The 25,944-nt window shown below is 49.3% G+C and overlaps 2 protein-coding genes across 2 annotated transcripts in view; one reads left to right on the plus strand and one right to left on the minus strand.

Moving 5' to 3' along the window:
* Window positions 1–25,944, minus strand: part of Wdtc1 (WD and tetratricopeptide repeats 1) — a 176,328-nt gene that overhangs the window by 122,132 nt on the left and 28,252 nt on the right. The window lies entirely within an intron of this gene.
* Window positions 1–25,944, plus strand: part of Slc9a1 (solute carrier family 9 member A1) — a 56,899-nt gene that overhangs the window by 13,147 nt on the left and 17,808 nt on the right. The window lies entirely within an intron of this gene.

The raw sequence follows: 25,944 nt of genomic DNA on the forward strand, positions 1-25,944 counted from the left end.
CAAAGCACAGAATTCTTGAGTGTAGGTTCATGGTCATGTCTGACTCCAACTCATGCTTGGGCTTAAAGATATGGGGGAAGTAAGACAATACATAAAGGAGAAAGTACAGGAGGGAAATTGTGTGGTTCAGGCTGGGAGGGGGGTGTCAGAGAAAAGGAGGAGAGATGAGGGAAACTTCTAGAAGGAGAGGGTCTAAAGAATGGGCCAGGAGAGGAAAGGAACATCGTTCAGCAGTGGTTGCTAAGGGATTCTGGCCTAGATGGGAGAAGGGACTGGCTGATCTGCTGTTCTTCTGGGATCTACATTTCTAAGTTTCTTTGAGTCATGCTTCCTCTAGAATAGTCACACAATTGTGTATGTGGGCCTTTGTCAGGGAGACAAGGCCTGTAGTAGCCCCAGGTTCTGAAGGTTAAGTTCTTCCTTTTGTGCTGTGGGAAACTGAAGAAGGAAAAAGGACAAGATGGCCTGGAATGGCCCCTTGGACAAAGTGTTTCTTGATCCTGGATTGAGTAGGATTTACCTGAGACACTGCGGAACACCCTCAGGGAAAGGGGAATGAGCCCCTAAGAAAAAGCAGGCTGTGTCCTGAGAGAAGAGAAGGGCAATGACTCCTTAGAGAAAACCTTTTCCGAGTTGGGGATTAAAGACATGAGCAGGTTCCTCCTGCACTGTGCAGCTGGGAAGGTACCTGGCTTCCCTCTACCCCTTGGGGCGGCTGCGTTGCTATGGTGAGTTGACTCACACCCCAGGTGTGGCTCAGGTGTCCTGCTCTTATTCTTAAAGTGGCTGGGGCCCAAATACATCTCTGAGTCCCTGTGAGGGGAACAGCCTCCTTGGAGACAGCAGATTCAAGGGACAGCTTCAGAAGGAGGGTAGGCTTGGGGTGGTGATGGTGGGAAGGGGCACCCAAGGAAGCACTGACTTGCCTCTGCTTTTTCTTGAACCAAGGATCCCACTCTCTGTTCTTAACTTGCTTCTGGGAGTGAGAGTATAAAATATTCTAACTCTAGAAGGTTAGCGGTAGAAAGAATCTTCTCTCAGCCTGTGGCCCCCAGGCCTAAAGGGAGAGTGGGATATTTTGAACCAGTCCTTTCATTTTCCATTTAAGGCCCAGAGAGGACTGGCCCTGGGCCACACATGAACTAATGGTAGAGGCAGGGCCTTCTCTAACTCAGGGGTCTCTAGACAGTAGGACCTACACAGTGGACTAAGAGGCAGTGTTGTATGTGGTCTTTGACCTGGATGTTGGTATCTAAGTATTGGCAAATCTCAGGTTTTCCAAAAAAGGCAGCATCCTGCTGGGATGGTACCTATCAGGGAACAAGGAAACCCTTGGGTTTTGGCCATTCTGATCCTTATAGCAGAACCAAGTGCAGGGCTCAGGACCTCTGAGCCAGCCCAGAGGCTTTCCCTCAGCCATTGACTCCCTCAGGCCTAGAGCCTGCCACAAAACCAGTGTTAAGCTTGGGTGCTGTGCTTTTTATAGTATCTTTGCCATTAAACAAAATCCTATCTCTTGGGTCTCCTGCCAGGCCCCACAGGAATCTGGATGCTGTACCAGGTAGGCAGGATGCCAGCGTGGGGTGGGGCCCAAGACTGAGGTTACAGCTTGATGGGGGAGGGGGAGCAAGCACCCCTTCCACCCTCCCCTTACTGACTCCACCCTACCTGGCTGTATAGATGCAGATCCTTTTCTTACAGAGCTCAGGGACTGATCTGAGGAGTGCAGAAGAGACATAGAATAGTCAGGCAGTAGACAGTGAATGGGATTTGAGGTGCAGGCGGGATTCTATGGTTTAGAGTAGGGAGATCTTGCCACTGCGAGGATTAGAAGAAGCTTTATGAAGTGACCATTGAGATAGGTCTTGAAGGATAGCTAGGGTGTCAGTGAGATGCTTGGAGAGCTCCCTGGGCCTGGTCAGAAGCTTCTACCTGGGACAGAAGGGTCCCAGAGCAATTCCCTTTGGAAACATGCCCACAAGCATGGTGGTTAGGAACCCAGGCTTTGCAGCCCAACAGACCTGAGTTCAAACTCAGTACCACTGCTTTTGGCACTGTGACTTTGAGCAAGTCACTTATCCTCATTGAGTCTCAATTCGATCATCCTTAACATGGGGTAACACAGCCGGAAGGGATGTTGGAAGGATTCAGAGTACCCGTGTAAGATGGGTAGTATAAAGTTTGGCACATCCAGAACACAAGATAAATGGTGGCTTTTGGGATTAGGAAGAAGAGAAATGCAGGCTTGTTTTCCTGGTTGTTGACTTCTTGGTGTCCTGCTTTATATGCAGTAATGCTAAACACAGAGGTGAGGTGGCTATGGATAAAAAATATTGATCCTTTTGATGAATATACCCCTAAGATAGGTAGAGCACTTTATTATATGTATTAGGAAACTTTTTTGGGCGGGGGATGCTGTTGATTAAGCCCACTGCCCTGCACATGCTAAGCACATGCACTACCTCTGAGTTATGTACCAAGGCCCTTGGGAAACCTTTTGAGGAAGATGCAGTTATTGCTCCTCCCACACACCTTTTTTTTTTTTCTTTAGTACTGGGTGTTAAACCCAGAGGTGATTTACCACTGAGCCACATCCCTGGCCCTTTTTATTTTTTTTTATTTTGAGATAAGGTCTCTAGGTTGTTTAGGGCCCCAAAGTTGCTGAGGCTGGTCTTGAATATGTGATCATCCTGTCTCAGCCTCCCGAGTCACTGGAATTATAGGCATGCACCACTGCATCCAGCTGTTATTCCCTTTTTTTTTTTTCAGTTGTCAATGGACTTTATTTAATTAATTTATTTATGCGCGGTGCTGAGAATCGAACCCAGTGCCTCACACACACTAGGTGAGTGCTCTGCCACTGAACCACCACCCCAGCCCTTTTCCCTTTTTTTTAAATAAATGTGGAAGCTGAGGCCCAGGGGTTAGGTGGGTTAGGTGGGTTAGGGTTAGATGACTATAGCACAGTTGACGCCTGAGCCAGGACTTCTCATTCCAAGCCCAGTGCTATCTCCCACATAGCGTTTATGTTGCATTATGCCACCTTGCTGTAGTAGCAAGCCTGGAACATTTAATGAGTAAATCAGTAACTACTATATGACAATCTGATGTATAGCTGTAAAAACACCCAATTGTGCAAAACAGATAATGGCTTTAAAAATAGGCCCAGCCGTGGTGTCAGGTGAGCTGTGCCAGTTAAGGGCAGGAGGTTCTGCCACTAGCTGTGTCACCCTTTCTGAGCCTCATTTTCCCCAGTCAAATGTGGTCAGGTCCATCAAGTCCTGAGCACTGTGAGGATTTAGTAGTTGGAGCTGCCATACTAGCCTTCTAGCATTAAAGGAAGAGAGGAGGGTGGAGTTTAAGTATGTGAGCCAGAGGGCAGTAGAGTATGAATGTCACCAGTGGTGGGGGTGGGGCTACAAATAGGGTCTGAGCTGAATTGTTTGATTTTGGTCTTTAGTTGGGGGAGATGGAGACCCACACTCAGCAAACATTGACTTGAGCTGATAAAGGTGCTGAAGATGGAAGGTGAACAAATGTAATCCCAGCCTCAAGGGAGAGGCTGACACGAAAACATCATTTGTGGTGTTCTGTGAAGTGCCGCAGCAGGGGCCCACAGAGTGCTGGTGTTCTGGAAAGAGCTTCAGGGGAGTCTTCCCAGAGCTCTGAGCTGGGTCCTGGAGGTTAAGCAGGAGTTTGCTTAACTCACGTAGAGAGAGAACTGGAGAGAGGCACAGAGACGTGAACAGCACAGAGCAGAGGTTGTGCAGAACCATTCCCCTTGGCCTTTTGAAACTCAGTGGGATATTTCCAGCCCTTCCACCAAACTCTTCTCACCCACCTACTTGGCTAGCGGAGAAGGCAAAGGTGCTCAGCCACACTTGTGGTGGTGAGCAGTTGTGATGGGTGTCACTCTTTGGGGGCAGTGAGGAAGGAGCTGCCACTAACTGAGCCCCTGCCAGTGACTGGCCTTGTGCTGAGGGCTCCACATGGGACATCACACTGCCTCATCTTCACGGCAACCCCGAGGATGCAGGCATGGCATCTGCCTTTAGCCAGCTTGCAGTTACATTGGAAAAGTTAAGTAGGGAATAATAAGTGCTTGGTGTTTGCTGTGCTATTCTGCTCAAAGCACAGGAGGCCTCCAGGGATGGGCCCTATGTGGTTGGGAGAGGCAAAAGCCTTGGTGCAGGAATCTTGCCAGATCCCATAAGAGCAGGGGGGCGGTGCTGGGTGCAGTGGCGCACGCCTGTAATTCCAGTGGCTTGGGAGGCTGAGGCAGGAGGATCATGAATTAAAAGCCATCCTCAGCAAAAGAAAGGTGCTAAGCAACTCAGTGAGACTCTGTCTCTAAATAAAATACAAAATTTACAATAAATAAAAAATATACAATAAAATACAAAATATACAAACAGAGATATGAAAAATTGTGCTCTATATGTGCAATAAGAATTGTAATGCATTCTGCTGTCGTGTATTTAAAAAAATAAAATCAATTAGATAAAAAAAAAAAAAATTGGACTGGGGAATGTGGCTCAGTGGTCAAGTGCCCCTGAGTTCAATCCCAGTACCAAAACAAACAAACAAACAAAAAAAAGGAGCGGGGCTGAGCAGGTGAGAGTCACAACAGCAGCTGAGTCTCAGAGCAACCAGCCTGGGTGACCAGTTGGAAGGATACCTAGCCAGCTGGGGCCAGGGGGATGAGTTGGGAATCAGTGAGAATAAGATTGGTCAGGTGCTTCACCTGGATTGCTGTGCATCCAGACTTCAGCCAGAAGTGTGTGGCCTTGGCCAGGGCTCCTCGGGCTGGTGAGAGCACAGCCTCGCAAGTCAAAGGCTTGCCCCTGTGCTGCATTTTTACACCTGCTGTCCCTGTCCATGCCATGATCATCTCATGATGACACCTGTGGTTGCCGGAGTGGTTTCCCAGCTCCACTCCTGCCTGGATTCATCAGCTCCACAGGCAGCCAGAGGGAGTCTGTAGAAGTGTAAACCAGAACATGCTGTTCCTTGCTGAAAACCTTTCTGACACTTCCTCATGGACGTGGGATGGAATCCAAGACCATGTGGCCTGCAGCTTTGTCATCATCATCCTCTCTCCTCTCTCCCCTGAACCACACCAACCTTCCCATGTTCCTCTGACACAGTGTCCCTTGCCAGGCCCCTTTTTCCATGCAGCTGTGGCATTTGCTTGTCCCCCACCCTGGAATACTGTCCATAGACTGTCTCAGGCTGATGTTCTCATTCAGGCGTCAGTCACATGTCTTCTCTTCAGAGGGGCCTCCCTGCTCACCCAGGCTAATATGAGCACAACCAGCCAGCTTCCTCGCTTCCAGGGCCAGACTCTCTTCTGGATGCTGAGAACACAGCCAGGGGCAAGACGGAAGAGGCCCCTGATGGCAGGGGGCTCACGTGCTGGCATGGAGTAGTGGATGGACTTGACAGTACCAGGCAGTGATAAGTATCCCAAAGGAGATAACTATGAGAGGGAGGTGGGGGCTACTTTGGATGGTCAGCGAAGGCTCTCTAAGGAGATAACTGAAAGATAGAAGGATCCCACCTGAAAGACCAGGCCCCTGAGAAGGGTGCGTTTGAGGAAGCTGGAGTGGAGTAAGAGGGGAAGCGTGGTATGAGAGTGGAGGGGAAGGCAGGGCCAGGCCATATGGGGCCCGTGGGCCTCACGTCTCCCATGTCAGAGGCCGTGGGGTGCTCTTGAAGGATTTTGAGCAGTCTTGCATGGTCTGACCAGCTGCAAGTCAGATGAGGTATTGGCTGGGGCTCCAGTGAAAATATCAAAGTGCTCAAAGAACCTGTAAAGCAGAAGCTGGATCCCATTGCAGGTGCAACTGGCAGCACGCTACGAGCAAAGCAGGTCCCTGCCCACCAGCACCTGAGCCTGGGCTTGTGGGACAGCAGAGTAAGCTTCCAAATATCTCTGGCCAGGCCAACAGTGGGGCAGAAGCACCAGCCTAGGAGAACTGCTCCCCAGGTGGCAAGAGGGAGCTGGGACAGAGAGCAAGGCCATAAGGACACATGGCTAGCTGGGGTGCCAGGCTCTACAAAACTCCTGCTGGCCACCCCATCTCCTGCCCAGTCTCAGGGTTGGTCAGCAGGCAAATGGTCGTCAGATACGTCATGTCAGAGATGGGGCACTACAGAGCTCTAGGATCTGGTTCAGCTCTCCCCAGCTGAACCTAGTGGCCATGGCCTGAGGTTGTCGAGGTCAGAGATGGGCAGACTAGAATCAGAGATCAGATGTTAGAGTCAAGAGGTGCAGGGTCCAGAAAGCCTAATGGAAGAGACAAGGGTTTGAGAACCAAAAGTCTTGGCTTTTGCATTTGTGGCCATGTGGACCCCAGGAGGTTACATGAGCACGTCGAGGAGAGTGCGTAACAGTAAGGCTCATAAATGTTTGGTGAACAATGACAGAGCATGGCCCATCCCCTCACCTTACAGAGGAGGAAGCAGAAGGCCAGAGTGGAAGTGACTTGCCCAAGAGCTGCAGCAGCTGGTGGCAGAGCTGGGGTTGAGCTCAGCATTCTCAAACCCCAGCCTGGGCCCTTCTGCCATGATGCAAGTGGCCCTCCTCTCCCACCCCATTCCCTCAGAAACAGTTCTTCCTTCTGGAGAGGAAGGTGGTTTTCCCTGGCGTCCCACCTTTCCAGCTTGCCTCTGTGCACCTACTATGCATCGGGCGCAGCTGTGGGAGGTGGTTCCCAGCCTTAAGGCACTCACACTCGTGTGGGAGGCAGATGTAAACAGCTAAAGTACAAGGCAGTCAAAATGACACAGGGACACAGCACAGTGCAGCGTGGGCCCTGGTGGCAGACAGGTCTTGGTAATCTGCTGTTAGAATGTGTTGGTGACAAGTGTGAACCTAGGTTAGAACCAGTCAAGGAGGTCTCAGATTCAGTGCAGAGGAGTGGGGACTCTGTGGGGACTGCAGATGTTTTAGGGGGAGGCTTGACTGTGGCTGGCCCTGATTAGGACTGAGGCTGTCCTGGCAGGTGGAGAACGGACTAGACAAAGTTTTCTCCCCGTGTTCTTGGCTCTCAGAGTTTTCCGCCTCCTCCCTCCATGGATAATTATCCTTCCTAAGAAACTGATCAGATGGGAAGCTGCAGGAAATGGTTTGGGACAGGGATTGTGTAGGAGTTGGGGGGAGAGTGGAGAGGATGTCGCAGGAGAGGGGGATCTGTGCCAAGCAGCAGGAGGTGGCTCCCTTCAGAAGGGGAAAGGAAGGGGGAGAGAAGCCTGGGCAGGGGTGGGAATGCAAAGCAGGATGCAGGTGGCTCTGAGGGCTGAGTCCCTCTAATTCCTCTGGTCTTGATCTCTGGTCAGGGAGAGGGCTGAGGCTGACTGGCAGGATCTGGTTTTTCTGGGTCAACAGAAGCTGGGGTCCTCATGGAAAGTGTGAGGCTCTGTCGCCCAGAGGCCAGACTGTTTGGCCAGGTGTTGGAGCCAAGCCCAGGCCAGCTGTACTGTTTAGCTGTTACCTGGCTTTCGGGCCCTGGTCTTCCACATCTGAAATCTCATTCATGTGACCAGAGCCTCTTGTGAGTGGTGGGCATGACTGGGCACCCTCTCCTGGAACAGAGCCACCCTCCTCCTGCCCCATCTCCCAGGATACCCAAATCTTTTTAGTGCGGGACTGACTGTGACCCCCATTTGGTCTCACTGATTAAACGGTAGCTCTCAGTGTGCTGGAGGTTCAGGAGAGCCTGGCTCCGCTTAGGACCTGAAGCACAGTGGTCAGTGACTGACTGACTGCAGGAGTAAGTGGCTGCACACATCTGAGCCCAGGAGTAAGGTGGCGTACATGATGCCACAGGGGGAGATTCAAGGCATCCTCTGGACAGTCAGGGCTCAATGTAGCCTGATAACTTAAGATTATCAGAGTCCAATAGACCTGGTTTGAGTCCCAGCTCCACTACCTGCCAGCTTTGTGACCACAAGCTGATAACCTGACCTCCAAGTATCATTTTTCTGCAGATAATTCTCTTCCCCATTTTTTAAAATTTCCCATCTATCTATCCATTTATTTATTTATTTAAACTGGGGATCAAACTCAGAGGTGCTCTACCACACTTTTTATTTTTTATTTTGAGTCAGGGTTTACTGGTTGTCAAGGCTGGCCTCTAACTTGTGATCCTCCTGCCTCAGCCTCCCAAGTTGCTGAGATTGCAGGCATGCACCACCATACCAGGCTTCCCTCCATTTATTTGATTAATTACATGCATACATATCGCAACGTGTGCTAATCTTGGTGTGCAGCTCAGAGAAACTTTATAATGTCTACATCCATGTCTGCCACCCAGATCAAAATAAAGGACATCTAGGTACCACCCGAGTTCCCTCATGCCCATACTCCCCTGGAGTACACCATACTCCCCTGGAGTAATCTCTCTTCTGATGTCTGTCATCATTAATTGGTCTTACCTGTTCTTGAACTTCATATAAATGGAATCATACAGTAGGTACTCTTTTGTGTCTGGCTTCTTTTGCTCGGCATATTTGTGAAATTTCTCTTTGTTGTTGCATATACCAGCGGCTTGTTCTTTCTGTTGCCGTTCCATATTGCTTCAGATGAATGCGGCACAGTTGGCACATTCTCCTGTGGATAGGCATTTGAGTTGCTTCCTTTTTTGACAATTATGAAGAAAGCTGCTCCGAGGATCCTTATACTCTATAGGGTTTTTATGAGAATTAAATGAGATAATCGATTATAGTAAAGTATTTAATACTGAATCATGACTCAGAGCAGGTGCTCAGGAAAATTTCCCCCAGGTTGTTTTTTTTTTCCCCAGAGAAAGGAGGAAAACAATCCAAATACTATGTAAGTATTAAAGAAAAAAAGCAAGTCATATCCCTTTCATTTCCCTGCCCCTGAGGCTGAACGCTCTTACTGTTTGTGTCTAACTGGGCTTTTCTCTACAGTGATGTGAACTTCTTTATAATAATAATAAAAAAGTAGTTGGCATAAAAACTAGCATGTTGTCCATACTCTTTTTTTTAAAAAAATATATTTTTAATTGGCACATATGATTGTACATATTTAGGGGAACAGTGTGACATTTCAGTACATGTAGTCAACATATCTTGATCAGAGTAATTGGCATATCTGGCACCTCACTTATCATTTCTTTGTGTTGGGAACATTTAAAATCCTCTCTACTAGCTACTTTGAAATATTTAGTTAGTTGTTGTCAACCGTAGTTACCCTCCCGTGCTGTGGAGCGCTGGACTTCTTCCCTCTGGTCTGTACCTCTGTACCCGATTACCATCCTTTCTGCATCTCCCCCTTCTCCTGACCTTTCCAGGCTCCAGTACCCACTGTTCTACTCTTGACTTCCGTGAACTCAACTTTTTAATTTCTATGTCCGTATTCTTTTTGAAACTGACTTTTAAAATTAAATCTGATTTTTTAAAGAGTTCCTTTATTTGCATCAAGGGAACAGCTTCTGGAGGGAGAGGCTGGGATGAGCCTGGGAACCAGTCACTGGGGGCCTTCCACCCAGGCTGGCTGCTCTCTCAGGCTTCCCTCCATGTGGAACCCAGGGTTGGGTTTCCAGAGACCTGGCAGCAAGTCCTGGCTGTATTGCTCTCTCTGTGTGTATTCTTGGGCCTCAATGCCTTGAGCTTTGTTCTCATCATTAATGTCATAGAACCCATACCCACCTTAGATGTCACAAGGTTTAAATGAGCTAAGTGGATATGAAAACACAAAGCAAGTTGGAAAGCAATGCATGTGCACTAGTTATCAGGTGAAATCATGGGCTGCCAGATTTGGAGGAGACTTCAGAAGTGAACCAGCCCCATCGTCTTAGATGTGAGGAAACAGGAGCTCACGGAAGGCCACAAAACTGACAAATAATAGAACCAGAACTAGATTAAGGGGTTCTGACTCTGGGAGTCTGTGCTGCCACCCCCTCGTAGATGAGAGCTCCCTGGAGGCTTCCAGTCTTTGGGCCCCAGTTTATCTTTTTTTTTTGGGGGGGGATTTTTAATATTTATTTTTTAGTTTTCAGTGGACACAACATCTTTGTTTGTATGTGGTGCTGAGGATTGAACCCGGGCCGCTCGCATACCAGGCGAGCGTGCTACCGCTTGAGCCACATCCCCAGCCCCGGGCCCCAGTTTATCTCTGATCCACTCCTTTCTTATTCTGCTTGGGAGAAAGGGTGCTTTAGGAAATGCTCAAGTCTGAGGTTGGGGATGTAGCTCTGTGGCAGAACCTTTGCCTAGTATCCACGAGGCCCTGGGTTCCAGCCCCATTCTCTCTCTCTCTCTCTCTCTCTCTCTCTCTCTCTCTCTCTCTCACACACACACACACACACACACACACACACACACACACACACGCACACGAAAATGTCCAAGGCTCCAGTCTCCCTACCATACTCCACCTCCCTTGTCCCTGCCTAAGGCCACTGGGTGCTTACAGCTTCAGACAGTGAGATGTGCCCAGCACCTCTGGTCTAAGAAGGCAGAGAAGCAGGAGGGCAGGATGGAGGAGTGGGATCCTGGGGAGGGGGGTGCTGTCCCATAGACCTCAGTACCTTCCCTGTCCTTGCTATTCCCCTGAACCTGTGCCTAGGCTTGCACCCCACCCTCCAGAAGTCAAGCTAGGGCCCTGCTCCCTTTCTTCTCGGGCACCACCACAGTCCTGATTTGAGTAGTTTCTTGGATTTCTGATTCAGTATTTGGATATTCTGAGCCCTTGCCCTCACAGCTTCTCCAAGAGAATAGAGAGGGTTCCCCAGATCTTTTGAGGCTGAGTCAAGAATCTGGAAACAAATTAGAACAAATTATATTCTATGTTTTCATAATTATGTCAAAATGAATCCTTTTGTTATGAATAACTAAAAAGAACCAAAAAAAAAAAAAATCTGGAAATAGACCTGACTGGGGTGGATGGGGCCTGGGTCTCACTCACCTGCTCTGTCCAGGAAGCATTTGGCACAGGGAAGTTTACATAGCACAGGCCCAGGTGGGCCCTCCTCTCCCGGTGTTTAATCACTATACTCTGTACCAGGTACATGGCAGCAGAAATGGCTCCCAGTGCCCCAGGTCTCGCCCCCTCTTGGAGCTGCAGCCCATTATGGAAGTGCCAAGGCAGTGATAATCAGGGAGCCAGGCAAGGCGCACTTGGGAGTGCCCTGTTGGCCCAGGGCGGGGTCCCGGGAGAGCCCTGGTATCTGCTCTCAGGGTGAGGTCCTGGAGTGACACATGTTGTAGTGGCAGTGAGTGGTGATGAGAAAGTCCTACACTGGGAGAGGGAGGCGCCACCCCCTCATGCTTTAGCGCTGGCCTTACCTGCTCCTCCTGGGCTCTCTGCCTTCATCACCTCTGAGGAAATATTTCCAATTTTAAAGGAGGCCCCTGAGGTCTGGAGAGGTCAACTAATTTACTAGGAAAGCAGTGAAGCCGGATGACCTTGAATACTGGGAAGTCAGAGTAAAAGAGCCACTAGAGGTTATCTAGTCTCCTCCCTTCGTTATATGCCTGAGCAGACCCAAGGCTGGAATGTCACTTACTGAAAGCATTAGGGCAGCGTAGGGACTGGTATTCAGGAAGTGTTCTTTCTGTTCCACCACCAGCAGCTGTCATGGTTACCATGCTGAGGCCTCATCTGCTCCTGTGGGCATTCTGAGACTGCCCTGCTTCTGTCCACCTTTGGAGCATTGAGAAGGTCATCACCCAGATCATTTTCCCAGAGGTACAGATGAGGAACTGTTGAGAAAATGCTCTGGAGGGTCAGCGCTGACTGGCTCTTGAAGCAACTTCCTGGGCCTGAATCCAGCTTGGCTCCACCACTTACTAGCTAGGTTGTCTCAAGCACCTCCCCTCTTTGAGCCTCAGTTTCCTCATCTGTGATATGGGTGTGACAGTGCCTAGCTCACTGGGTAGTTGTAAAGACTAAGAAGCCCTCCACAACATGGGCTATCATTATCCCCCACATCCCAATCTCACAAGTGAGCTGGGTGGCTGAGCTGATGAGATCAAGCTGCCCAAGTTCCAGATCCTCTGTGTTCCTGCCCAGTGGTGGCTGCTTCCCCATTTTGGGCTGCCCCAGGCAACTGCCCTCTCCTGCCGCAGGGAGGCTCGCACAGCCTGCCTCTGCGCCCTGTGCAGGATCACACAATGGGCCCTGTGCAGGCCCAGCAGCCAGCACCCAGCCAGGCGGAAGCAGGCGCCAACAAAGGCTTCCTTATCTCCTTCTTGGTCTCTGTGCACTTGCTTCAGCGGGGCGAACTGGCAGGCAGCCTCTTACCTGCTTGGGACCCTTAGCCCTCTGTGGTCCACTCATCACTCAGGGGCTCTGGTCTTCTTCTAGAACCTGTTCCTCTACCATGTGACCAGCGCAATGGTTTCATTAATGAGGTTCTTGGCATAAAAGTTAGCTAGTGAGATCGAAATAAACACACAGACTCAGTTACCTTTTTCTATGACAGGTCCGAGAGGGCTCCCCTCTCTGGTTCCCTTCTCTAACCGCCCGGCAGGGCAGCAAGGATTACTCAGGGCTAGCAGGAGAGAGAGAGAGCAAGCACACCAGGGAGTAGCCTTTTATTGGGGAGCAAGAAACTCAGGGGATAATTCCATCCAATGAAGGTTGAAGGGGGGCCGGACTCCAAGGTCAGGGTCAGTGATTGGGCCTCCGGGGTCAGTGGTCAGTTACACCCCCACACGGACAGGTTCTCTCAACAGGAGAGGGCCGGGAAAGCTCCGACACAGCCAGAGCGCCTCAGACCCTAACCGGGAGTCACCCAGTCACGTGTGAGAATGGCTCCCGACATGTTCCCTGAGGCTGAACCTGTTCCCTGGCAGTTACCAGGCCTGGTGTGAGGACAGAGTGTGGCCTCTGGAGTCAAGCATTCCTGAGATCCAATATCAGTTTGGTTGCTTACTGCCTGTGTATCATTTGAGCAAGTTCTTTAAGCTGAGCCTGTTTCTCCACTGGAAAATAGAAACAGTAATGTCTGCTGCATGGCACTCCCCCATGGTGGTATATGGCCAGAGACATGCACAGTGTCCCCAAGGCAGTTCACACAGGTGCTAAGCAGAGGCCTGCAGGCAAGATCCAGGCCTGAGATGTGCTGCCAAACAGGGCCCCATACCCCTTTGCTGGGGTACTAGATAGCTCCTGATTCTTTCCTTACAGGGCACACACAGAACCAGGGCCTGTTGATACTGCTCTGGGTCTTACAGGGGCCAGGGGTAAAGAGATCTGGCAGTGGACCCTGGCTTCCTGCTCTCCACACTTCCCAGTTGGTCCAGCAACAGAAAAGGTAGAGAGCTGCTGACAGCATGGTTGAGAACTATGGCTCTGCAGTTAGAAAGACCAGGTTGTGAGGCCTGGGGTAAGTCCTTTTTCCACCCTCTGCCTCAGTTTTTCAGCAGGAGAATAAGGAAGTTGACAATGAGAAGGCTGTGAGGAGAATCATGAGATTAATATATAGAGAGAAATTCTTCCTGAGAACCAGTTTTGATGTAGATTCTTGTGAGTGGTGGGAGTCCCAGCTTTGCTATCACTTTGCTGAGTGACCTTGGCCAAGTTCTTGACCCTCTCTGGGCTTCACTTTTGCATCTGTGAAATAGATTGGATGGTCTTGGAGGACGCTGCCTCTTCTAATTTCCCGTGCCTTCTTGCTGCCCCTCTTCTGCCCTAGGAGAGGCTATGAGTCTTGCGCCCTCCTGGTTTGGGACCAAGGCCTGCTGCTGGTCATGTCCTCATCACTTCTCTGCAGTGTCCTCTAAAGGGCAGCCTTCTCTGAGCATGCTCAGCTTTCCCATCCACTCAGTACATCTCCTGCCTCCTAGAAGCATGAGCGACAAACCGTCCCCAGTGTGGGGGAAAGGAGGCAGGGAGAGGCCCTCCCAGCATGCACTGCGTCCCCCACCTTCCTGGGGCTCAGCCAGCTGGATTGTCTTTGGAAGAACATGTGGGAGACTTTCAGGATGTCACCTGAAGATGGGTGCCTCAGCCCTGCCAGCCTGCCTCAGGGACCCTAGGGCTTCAGGGAATGTGCATGTGCAAGGGAACATTCAGCTTTTACAGAGCCTGGTCACACCCACAGCTCTTGTGACCTGTACTCACAGTCTCTGTGAGGAAGTTTTACAGATTTTACAGATGATAAGGAACATGTTTTATGGGTCTCAAAGGGCTTCTGCTTCCCTCATTTCCCCTGGAGACTCAGTCTGAAACCAAGATCACAGGGACAGGGTGCCAAGCTCTGCTTCTGCAGGGCCTTTGTGTGTGACTCGGGTCTCCTGGCCTTTGGCTACTTCTCTGGCAGCTGTCCTGAAGCCAATAGGCTTTCTGCAGGACTGAGTTGGGAGGACGCAGAGATGGTACCCTTGGCTGAGTGCTTTCTTTGGCTCCAGCTTGAGATACATAACGATTCCCCCTGGTACTAGGGACAGAACCCAGGGGTGTTCTACCACTGATCTACATCCCCAGCCTTTTTAATTTTTTAATTTTAAGATAGGGTCTGGCTAAGTTTCTGAAGCTGGCCTTGAACTTGTGATCCTCCTACCTCAGCCTCCAGAGTAGCCGGGATTATAGGCATGTGCCACCATGTCTGGCTAAGGCATATAAGCTTATTAGTTGCTCAAAACAGCCCTTGGCTTTGTTGTTGTTGTTTTGTTTTGTTTTTGTAGACTTGTCTTTTTGTTGTTGTCGTTTAATTATTTGGTGCACAGTACTTACACATTACAGTGGGATTCCTGTGACATGCTTACACAAACTTAGTATGATCTGGTCAGTTTCATTCCCTGGTCTCTCCTCTTGCCCTCCTCTCATCTCTCCCCTGGAATCCCTTCCTCTCTTGTACTGTTCTCCTTTCTGTTTTCATGAGATCCTTCTTTCCTCTCTAGCTTCTATATATGAGAGAAAACATAAGACCCTTGACTTTCTGTGTCTAGCTTATGTCCCTTAACCTGATGTTCTCTGATTCCATCTGTTTTCCTGCAGATGACATGGTTTCATTCTTTATTGCTCCATTGTGTATATGTACCACATTTTCTTATCCATTCATTGTTTTTTTTTTTATTTGTTTGGTTTTTTGTTTTGTTTTGTTTTGTTTTTTTGGTGCTGGGGATTGAATTTAAGGACACTTGACCACTGAGCCACACCCCCAACCCTGTTTTGTAATTTATTTAGAGATAGGGTCTCACTGAGTTGTTTAGCGCCTCGTTTTTTGCTGAGGATGGCTTGAACTCGCGATCCTCCTGCCTTAGCCTCCTGAACTGCTGGGATTACAGGCATGCGCCTGGCTCCATTCATTTTTGATGGACCTCTAAGCTGGGTCTCTAACTTGGCTGTTCTAAATTGTGCTGCTATAAACCTGGGTGTGCATGTATCACTATAGTATGTTGACTTTTTAATTCTTTGGGTAAATACTGAGGAGTGGTGTGGCTGGATATGGTGGTTCCAGGCCTGATTTTCTGAGAAACCTCCACACTGATTTCCACTGTGTCTGCTGGTTTACAGTCCCATCAACAGTGTGTGAGTTCCCTCTTCCCTACATCCTCTCCAGCATTTATCATTATTTGTATTCTTGATGATTGCCATTCTAAGTGGAATAGGATGAGATCTCACTGTAGTCTTGATTTGTATTTCCCTGATTGTTAGAGATGTTGAACATTTTTTTCATATATTTGTTGACTATTTTATACTCCTTTTGGAAAATGTCTATTTAGTTCATTTACCTATTTATTGATGGGGCGCTTTTTTTGTGTGGTAAGTTTTGTATAGTTTTGTTTTATTTTTGTACTGGGGATTGAACCTAGGGGCACTTTACCACTGAGCTATATCTCCAGTACTTTGTACTTTTTTAAACTTGAGACCAGGTCTTACGAAGTTGAGCCCAAACTTGGGATCCTCCTACCTCAGTCTCCTGAATTGCTGGGTTTACAGGCCTGCACCACATGTCTGGCTTGGTGTTACTTTTTTGAGTTCTTTATGTATTCTGAGTATTAATCCTCTGCTAGAGGAAGCTCTGATGAAGATTTTTCTCTCATTCTGTAGGATCTCTCTTCATGCTTTAATTACAGAACGGCCCCTTGAGATGGAAATGGTTGAGCCCCCCTCCCTACTTTCAGATGAAGACAATGAGAGTCAGAGGTTGAATACCTGCCAAGCAGCCATGGCTGATTGATGGCAGGAGACCAGGCTGCCTGGTTCGCAGCCTGTGCGGCCTTTTAACCATGGAGCCCTCCTGCTTCCCTGACTGGTAGCTGATCTGGGTTGAAACTCTGGACAGATCCCTGAGCTGACTTTCTCCTGATTCTTCTGGATGCCCCCCTTCCCAGCTATCTTCCTCAGCATCTCCCAGCTTGAATGTGGGGTCCCTGTCCCTGTTCCTTAGGCCTCAGAGTGCTGGATACCCAGCCCTAAATAGAAGCTGCCCCCAGCATAGCCTACTGTCCTGGCCCCTGGATCCTCACCTCAGCAGGGCCTGGCTGTAGGTGGGCAGAGAGTGACCTCTGCTCCAACAGAAGGCCACCCCCTGCTTTTGCATCCCATCCATGCTGATGTCGAACCCATATCAAGGCAGGCAGCAGCCACACTATGCTACAGAGTATGCCAAGCCCTAGAAGGTGGGCACGCCATGCCCCCTGCAGAACAGAGAAGCTCCTTGACCTCCCACTTCCATCCAAGGTGCCATTATCTACTCCTTTCTTGATTTTTTTTGAGGGGAGAGCAGAGTTGGGGATCCACCTCAGGGCCTTGCACATTCTAGGTAAGCACTCTGCCACCGAGCTGTTATACCCACAGCCCCTGTGTCTTCCTCGAAAGCACAGCTGTCAGCTGGGTGCAGTGATACACACCGCAATCCTGGCTACTCAGATGGGCATCTTGGCAAAATCTGTTTCAAAATTAAAAACAAAAACAAACAAATAAAAAACTGTCAATGATGGCCATACTTCTCTGGGTGGGTGGCTGGCTTTTGCTTTCCTTGTGTGTTTTCACCCCCATCCCTCTTCTGTGTCCCAGCAACCCTGTGTTGTGGGGCATTTCTTATCCCAGTGTAAGAGGAATAAACTGAGCTCAGGACAGTACAGTGATCTGCCTTAGGCCACAGAGAGGTTGACCTTCCAACCAGAGCCGAAGCCAGCTCCCTGTTGGCAGGCCAGGGTTCCTTACACTGCCCTGCCCTGCTGTCTTGCTGTGGCTCCATCGCTGCCCTGGGCCCAGATGCCACACTTGTTGGCAGAGACAGAGGCGGTAAGTGTTATGGAGCCTGGCTTTTTCCGGAAGTAGAGCTCCTCCATCAGATGCCAGAGCTAGAGAGGTTCTCAAAAGGCCCTGGGGCAGGAGAAACTGAGGCCCAAGATCTCCTGATCCCCAGCCTGGGCTTAACTCAGGCTCCCCCCACCCCCCGGCTTTTTTTTTTTTTTTTTTTAGTGGGGATCGAACCCAGGGCATTTGCTAGGCAAGTGCGCTACTCCCTGAACTATACCCCCAGCCTTTTAAAAAATTTTATTTTGAGACAGGGTCTCACTAAGTTGCCCAGGCTGGCCTTGAACTTACAATCCTCCTGCCTCAGCTCCTAGAGTAGCTGAGAATACAGGTGTGCACCGCTGCTCCCAGCTTCTTCCCCCCTCTGAATGTAGCTCTCTGGTCTCTGGAAGCTTTGTGAGGTTGGAGGGGGAGGCTCTTCACACCACAGGTATCATGCAGGAGGCAGTGCCAGCCATCCCTGGGGCCTAGACTTAATGGCTGGGTGGCTGGACAGCTCTGCCCCACCCCAGGATGAGGAGTCTGGGTGGCCAGTGCCATCTCCCTTGACTCTCTCCCTGAGGTGCCTGGTCATCTCCACCTGGTTCTTCAGGTTGATTAGAAATCCACCCCCAGCATCCCCACAGTGTATGTAAGACCTTTTACCATCTGGCCGTAGGCGAGCACTGGACTGGGAGTCGGCAGTACTGGAACTGTGACCTGTCTCCACTGCTACCCATGTGATCTTGGGTCTCTGGACCTCTCTGAACTTCTGTTTCCTTGTCTACTATCCATTGTCCAGGCTCGTTGTGAGGACCAGAGCAAAGACTGCTTTATGACCATTTAGGTAATGACTTCCTCTCCAGCTTTCACTGCCTTTTGCTCCTGGTAGAACTCCTCTTCTTCCACTTGTCGTTCCCTTGTCCTGCTTTGCCGGGTGCTTGTGCTTTACCTGCAAGGCCTTCACAGTGCCTCCCCGACTCTTACTTCCTTCAAGGCGAGGGCCAGTTCTTCTGGAGTTCAACACCAACATGCCTGCCATCAAATGCTGGAGAGTAAGAGAGTAGGAATTCAACCCTCAAGTAGCAGCGCAGGCTCAACAAGCAAGTCTCAGGCCCCACCATGTGCTCTGAGCTCTGTGCTCTGTGCTCTGTGCTGGAGAGTTGGAGATGAACAGCACAGGTCTCCCCTTGCTCACAGGTAGGAACCTGCCTGTGGTCTGGAAGGGGAGACAAAGCAGCCCACTGTCCAGTGCAGCCAGACTCTCAATAGAGCCACATGTCAGTTCTGCAGGACTCTGGGGACAAGATGTTAGTGACTCAGCCCAACAGGGTCTCGTGCTCTGTGCTTTTCTACCTGTGGTCTCATGTGACCCCTCACTATAACCTCAGATGGTGATGAGGCAAGAGATAATCATCTATTCATCAGATATCAAGTGTGGGCTTATTGCATACCAGGCACAAGTCTAGGTGCCAGGGACACATCAGTGATGGGAACTGAACCCACCCTCACTCAGCTTGGTTCTTGGTGGGAATCGTCAGCAAGTACTGTCTGGAAGTGATGAGTGCCATAGGAAAGGTAAAGAAGGGTGAGGGAACAGAGAGGGTGAGGAAGACCTCCCTAAGGAGGTGACCTTTGAGTAAGGACTTGAAGAGAGGGAGGGAGCCTGGCAAAGAGTGTTTCAGACAGAGGGAACAGCAAATGCAAAGGTCCTGAGGTGGAGTCTCATAAATGCTCAAGGAAAAGCAAGAAGGCCAGGAGAGCTGGCGGGGAATGGGTGGAGATTTAAGTGTGAGGTCGAAGTCTCTAGAAGGGTTCATCCCTCCCTTTCAAAAGTACATCCTACCTCTGAAAAGGTTCATTTTTGACTGGTGTAGCAAGAGCCTGGGGTCTAGAGCGGATTCAGGAGTGTTATTGCATTGGGCTAGGCGAGTGGTCCCATGACTCAGGTCCGGCCTTAGCAGAGGAGGTGGTAAGGGGGCCGAGTGGGCACATATCTGGAAGGAGGGGCCAGCGCGTTTTGTCCATGGTTAGAGTGGAGTGAGAAAGGCAGTAAGGAGTCAGGGTGATTCCAGGGTTGGGGCCTGAGCAACTGAAGGAGGAGCAGGTTTGGGGACAGGTAAATGAAAATCACCTTGGGTCTTCACCACCCTGTAAGTAGATCCTCCCATGCCCCTCTTTACGCCCCTCAGGAAGTTCCTTATCCTCTTGGTCTATGCCAAACTTTGTCCTCTGAAAGTCACCAAGATGCCCACAATGAGGAGTGGTTGACACCCCTGCTTTGTCACTTCCAGACCCTGAAAAGCAGGTAATAAACCTCGAAAAACAGATTGAGCTGCGAGGGACAGAAGGGTCCAGTTGCCTCCATGAGGTTGCTATTCCCTTTCCCCCACCCAACCAGTGCCATCGGAATCTTGTTCTTCTATGCAACCCCCAGCCCCTGCCAAATAGCACTTGAGAATTGGATGTTGTGCCAGGCACAGTGGCATATGCCCGTAATCCTTGTACCTTGGGAGACCAAAGCAGGAGAATCACAAGTTTGCGGCTGACCTTAGCAACTTAGCGAGACCCTGTCTCAAAATGGAAAACAAAAAGGGCTGGGGATGTGGCTCAGTGGAGAGCATCCTGGTTTCAATCTCCAGGGCCAACCAAAAAGAAAAAGAAGAAAGAAAGAAAGAAAAAGAGTAAAGAAAAAATGGGATGTCATCACTGGGGTTTTTTTCCTATGTAGTTGTCCTAGAAATTGGAGGAATTCTTTGTGCTGCTTTCTGCTACCTCTCTATTTCCCACCATTCTATCCAAATATCATATTTCAAGCAGTTCAAGTTATATGTAATAGATTTAATATGTGTAAGATAACTGACTTCAAAGGACGCTGGGAACAAGTATTTTGTATGCCTGATTTTGGTTTTCTCCCAAATTCACATTTTGCACACAATACTCTATCCCCCACCCAAAAGAAGAGAAAAATTAGCTTTCCTGTGGCTATAAAGTTTCTAGAAATGGACCCTCTCTTCTTTTTCTTCCCCCTGTCTCACAACTCAGGTGTGGGACAAACTGGCATTGGAACTCCCAATATGTCTTGAGAGCATCTCGAGAGGCAAGGACAGGCAATGACAGGCGGGCACAGGAGGGCAAGCCCCAGCTAGGAAGCCACACACCAAGGCCAACCATGTTCTTTTCCAGCCCCAGCGTTCTGTTTTTACTTCCCCCACACTCCAAGGTTGAAATCTGGGATGCCCAAAATGGCCCCCTTCTCTGAGAATGTCATTTAGATTTTTCTAATGCCAGTAGTGCCATTGGGTTAGGTGACAGTGGACATAAACCAGAAGCCAAAATTTTACTGCCAGCGACACAGGCAAGGCCTGCACGGGGCTCCTAGTGGAGGATGTTGGGGTGTGAGAAACCTGCCTCTGCCCCGATGCACTGAGGCCACTGAGTTTTTATGGCGCAGGCAAGGCAGCACCTACAGAGGTGGCTTCTACAGGGGTGGCAGGGGTGGAGAGTGGAGGGACAGGGTCAGCATTGTGTCAGGTGGCTCTGAAACGGTACTGTGTAGCCCTGGCCGTGCATCCTTAGGGCAAGTAGTGGCCATCCTCTGACTTTCTCCTTGTGTGTCTTAAAACAGGGAAAACAAAAGTACCTACTGAATTAGGGGTGTTGAGAAATTAAATGAGATGCTGTGGTCGAGTGCTTAGAGCAGTCTGTGCCCCACAGAAGCAGTTTGACCATTTACATGTAATTTTAAAAAATATTTTTTAGTTGTTGATGGATCTTTATTTTATTTATTTTTATGTGCTGCTGAGAATCTAACCCAGTGCCTCACACATGCTAGGTGAATGCTCCACCACTGAGCCACAACCCCAGCCCACATGTAATTTTTAATATTTTTTTTAACTGATACATAGTTATCAAAATTATATATATTAGGGGCTGAGGATCTCACTCCATGGGAGAGCACTTGCCTAGCATGTGTGAGGCCCTAGATCTGATCCCCCAACACTGCAAAAAGAGAAAAAAAAAAATCATACATTATTAGTGGGGTCATGTGATATTTCAAAATATGTACATTGTATAATGTTTACATTAGATGAAACATATCTCTTCAAACATTTATCATTTCTCTATGGTGAAAACTTCCATTTACACATGATTTTATTTAGTTTTTTTTTTAATATTTATTTTTTTTGTTGTAGTTGGACACAATACCTTTATTTTATTTATTCATTGTTACATGGTGCTGAGGATCGAACTCAGGGCCTCGCAAGTGCTAGGCAAGTGCTCTACCACTGAGCCACAACCCCAGCCCTATTTAGTATTTTTGTTGTTGTTGTTTTTAATGTGGTGCTGGGGATTGAACCAGGGCCTCACGCGTTCTAGGGATACGCTCTACCACTGAGCCCCAGCCCCAGCCCCAGCCCTATACATGATTTTAAAACTAGAGATGCAGAAAAGTTTGAAACTTAACAATGTAGAACCTGGGATAATGAGTTTAGGGAAGGGGGGAGAAGCACCAGGAAATATTTCTCCTACTGAAAAGCACTTATATATTGTTGGGGAATTTTTTTTTTTTTCAAATGACCACAGGTTCTATTTAAAATCATCAAAGCAAAGCCAGGCGTGATGGCTCACACCTATAATCCCAGCAACTTGAATGGCTGAAGCCGTTAGATAGAAAGTTCAAGGTCAGCCCCAGTAATAGACAAAATGAATTGAGAGATAGATAGGCAGATCACCAAAGCAACATATTTCCATTTTGAAAGTCAAACCAGGGCGTATCACATGGTCATTTATCAGGGGCCCAGTCCAGGCCTGAGCATCAGGAGCTAGAGGTCTACCCCACCTGTCCCAAGTAAAGCCCACTCCCTGAGCTTCCCTCCCTGCTGGCTGCTGGAGCCCTCTCCCTTGCCAGGCACTGTTGCTGCCTGTTGTTATGTCTCCTGTCAACACATGCTGTTTACTGCTGTCCTGGTCCCTGTCCCTCCCCTCCCCCTGTGTGAGTCATCCTCCGCCTCACTGTGGGGGCAGAGAATCTGCCAGTGGAATTCATTCAATATGGATTCATGGAGAGCCCGGACTTCAAAACATGCTGCTCAAGTGTGGAGTGAGATGGAGTGGGGGCTACGAAATGGGTCTTTGAGCCCCAGGGCAGTAGAGCCTCACTGCATTCTTGGTCAGGCTTGGGCCCAGCCCAAAGGTTGTAGGACTTTTGAGTCCTGTAGTGTCTGCCTGCTTCAGGACCATGTGCCAGCAGCTCCCTCTGTCCAGCCTCATTTCCCCACAGGCTGTAGGTCCCAGCAGCCTCTGGTGGCTTTTGAGGTTCACTCTCTGTTCATTTGCCCACAGTCTTGCCCCATCCTCAAGACCAAGCTTTAGTCCCACATCCTTTAGGAAGAGCCCATCATTCCCTTAAACCACATGTCCTGGGTGTCACCTTTGCAGGGCCCAGAGCTGTGTGTCGGGTGCCTCACAGACCTGAGAGCTAACGACAGAGCATCCAGTTCCTCAGTTTGGAGGAGCACCAGACTCAGCCTGGAGGTGCAGGGAAGGTTTCCCAGAGGAGGCAACAGCTGACTGTCTTTTGAGAAGAGGACAGAAGTTCAATATGAAGTTTCCCACTGTATGCTCAGAGATGGGGTTGGGAAACTTCCGGTAACTGGAGTAGAAGGGTTGATGGAGACAGGAGGATAAAAAGAGAGGGACTATAAATTGGGTGGGAACTTGTCCCCACTGCTAAAGTTCTTATCCCTGGGATCTTTGAGCACAATGTCTGTCCTCTGGAACAGCCTCTCTTGCTAGGCCACAGATGACTCCTGGCTGCCTCACTCTGCTTATATTCTGGGGCTGCCCAGCCCCCTCTGACCTGCCTGTTATCAGCCATCTCTGCCACTTCACAGCGTACAAGATGCTTCTACCCAATGCTTGATTCTCACTTGCTGGCACACAAGAAAAATGGCATAATGATTTGCCCAAAGTCCATGGCTACTGAAGGAAAGAGCCGGGCCTGGAACCTGGGTCTGGCCCCCAGCCCAGCCTTCTTTTCTCCAGGCCTTGGGTGCCCAGCATTGCTGTTTGTGTGTTCAGGGAGCCTTTTAGCTCTTCCCCATCAAAGCCTGGAGTGTGGGACCCTGTCTCCCTAGCCAAGTAGGACTCCCTGAAATGAGGATTGACAAAAAGCAAGAAACAGAGGCACTATCTAGAAGAATGTTGGGAAAGGCACAGAGATTGACTGGGGATGGGGAGCCATTCCTGCCCAGGTACTCGGAACAGATTTATTTATGGCTGTTTCTGTGGGGGAGGCATATTGCAGACTTGAATCTCTTCCTGTTGATCCTGACAGGCTTAGTTTTCACTGCAGCGGCATGGCACGAGGAACTGGCAATTAGGAGCCCTGGGTTCTCATTATGACTGCCCTTCCCAGCTAGGGAGCCTTGGGCAAGTCACCTCACCTCTCTGACCCTCAGTTTTCTCACCTGTCACCTGGGGTCAGTGTCTAAGGTGAAACAAGAGGAGGTGTGAAACGGCCCAGCCCAGATTCCTGCCTCAGCATCTCTCCCTCCCTCCCTCCCCCGTGCTGGAGAGTGTGTCTCACAGAGGGACACAACACGTGCAGTGCTACTGAGTGGCCATTATGGGTTTACATTTTTTAAAAAATGTTATTCGTTGAGTTACTGCTGTGGGCTAGGAGTTCTAATTAAATGATCTCAGTGACACTTCCAGCCACTCTAGAGGTGGCATCATCGTCCCAATTACAGACAGCAAATGAGACCAGACACGTGTCCCAGGTATTGTGCTCAGTGCTTTAAAATAATCCTTTCATCTCATCTTCACGACAGCCCTCATGTTCGGATTTGGCAAAGGCTTGGGGAAGCCAACCTGCCTTCCTGTTTGATTTCTTTCCTTATTTTTCATTAATTCATCACACATATATCCATTTGCTATGTGATGGCTCCTGTGTGCTAGGCTTTTTAGAGGATACCAACACAACCCTTCCCCTGGCCTCCACCCCACGTGTGTGTGTGTGTGTGTGTGTGTGTGTGTGTGTGTGTGTTATTAGGAACTGAACCCAGAGCCCGGTACATGATAAGCAAGTGTTCTACCACTGAGTTACATCCCCAGTTACATCCCCATTTTATTTTGAGACAGGGGCTGCTAAGTTGCCCAAATTGACCTTGAACTTGAGATCATCCTCCTTCCTCAGTCCCAAGTAGCTGGGATTATAGGTGTGTGCCACCATGCCCAACTAACCCTTCTCTTCAGGCATACTTCTATTGATTCTTCAAAGCCCAATTCAAACAGCCCCTACTCTGGGAACACCACCTACTCTTTCTTTAACAACAACATGCACTCTTGAAAGCATACAGTCATTCCTTTATATCCAACAAATAAGTTTGATCTCAGTCTACAAAGAGTTGATGCCTACTCCATGCTAGAAGCTGGATACCCAGATAACACTAGAAAGTTTCCACTCTTGGGGAGCTTATAGCCTATATAGCAATAGGTCATATTATATTCATGTTATTCTCAGATTTTGAAGAAGATGACCTAGTCACCACTTTTGCTAACATCGAATTGCAATGTTGGTTGGCATTTTTTTTTTTTTTTTTTTTTTTTTTTACCGTGATTATCTCTTCTTGTGCTCCAGACACCCTCTGAAGTCAGTTTTTGCACAGGTGGGGAAATTGACTACCTAACTAGTTGGTGGCTACACCCTGACTTGCAGCTCAATTTGCTGGAGATGGGAACACAGGGCAGGATGGCTAATGCCTCGTGTCTGTCTCCTCTGCAAGTCTGGCTGGGAACCTGCTGAGGCAGTGGCTGAGTCACTTCCAATCTAGTTTATCTTTCTCCCTGTCTCACAGCGGGGCTTGGTGGGGGAAGAATCAACAGTCTGATAATTCCCACCTGCTTCCCTAAGAGTTGATAGAAAAGACCAACCCCTCCCCGCTCAGTTAACTCTAGAAGCTTCAGGTGGGGTGAGCTTCACAGGTGGAAGAACTGTACCTGGCCCCAAGAGAAGAAGGGGAGAAGGGGGGAGATGTCCCTGGAGAAGGGCTCATGGAAAGAAATGGCTACCCTAGATTTCTGGGAACTGCTTTGTGTCTCTAGTGCTGGGTGGACACTCCCCTTGGAAACAAAATTTAAGACTAAATCCAAGGATAATGTAGCGAGTGGCTAAATTAATAAGACTCCAGAGCCAGTCTGACTGGGTTTTGGATGCCAGCAGGCACCTGTGTGATGCTGAGCAGGTTGTTTAACTTTTCTGAGCCTTCATTTCCTTACTTTAAAATTGAGACCTCCTGGAGCGTTAGGAGCTGACGAATTTTAAAAATATCGGTGTGTCCTACTATAAACTATAGAGTGCTGAGCTTTCATTGTGAGGTATTATCTTTCATTGCTGTAGTTGAGACTGGTTGCTGGGGCAGTTGAAGAGGGAGTTAAAGAAATGGAATCACTGTACAACTAGGAATCCCTTGGGACCTGGCCGAGTTGCAGCCCCAGAGCAGTCCCCAGGCCTGGAAGTAGGGCGGCAGAGCCCCCAGCCTGCACCTCGGTCCCTGATGACCTGGTACTCTGGTGGGCCTCAGAGACCCCTCTTCCCAGAACTCCCTTCAGACTTCCCAGGCCAGGGGAGTGTTGTGGGAAGTGGGATCTGGAGTATCTGGTCACCCTGGCAACTGACAGTGACCTGGGGCAGCCTTGCCTGCTCCACTGTGCCA

The sequence above is a fragment of the Callospermophilus lateralis genome, chromosome 7 (assembly GCF_048772815.1).
Source record: "Callospermophilus lateralis isolate mCalLat2 chromosome 7, mCalLat2.hap1, whole genome shotgun sequence".
NCBI classification, from domain to species: domain Eukaryota; kingdom Metazoa; phylum Chordata; class Mammalia; order Rodentia; family Sciuridae; genus Callospermophilus; species Callospermophilus lateralis.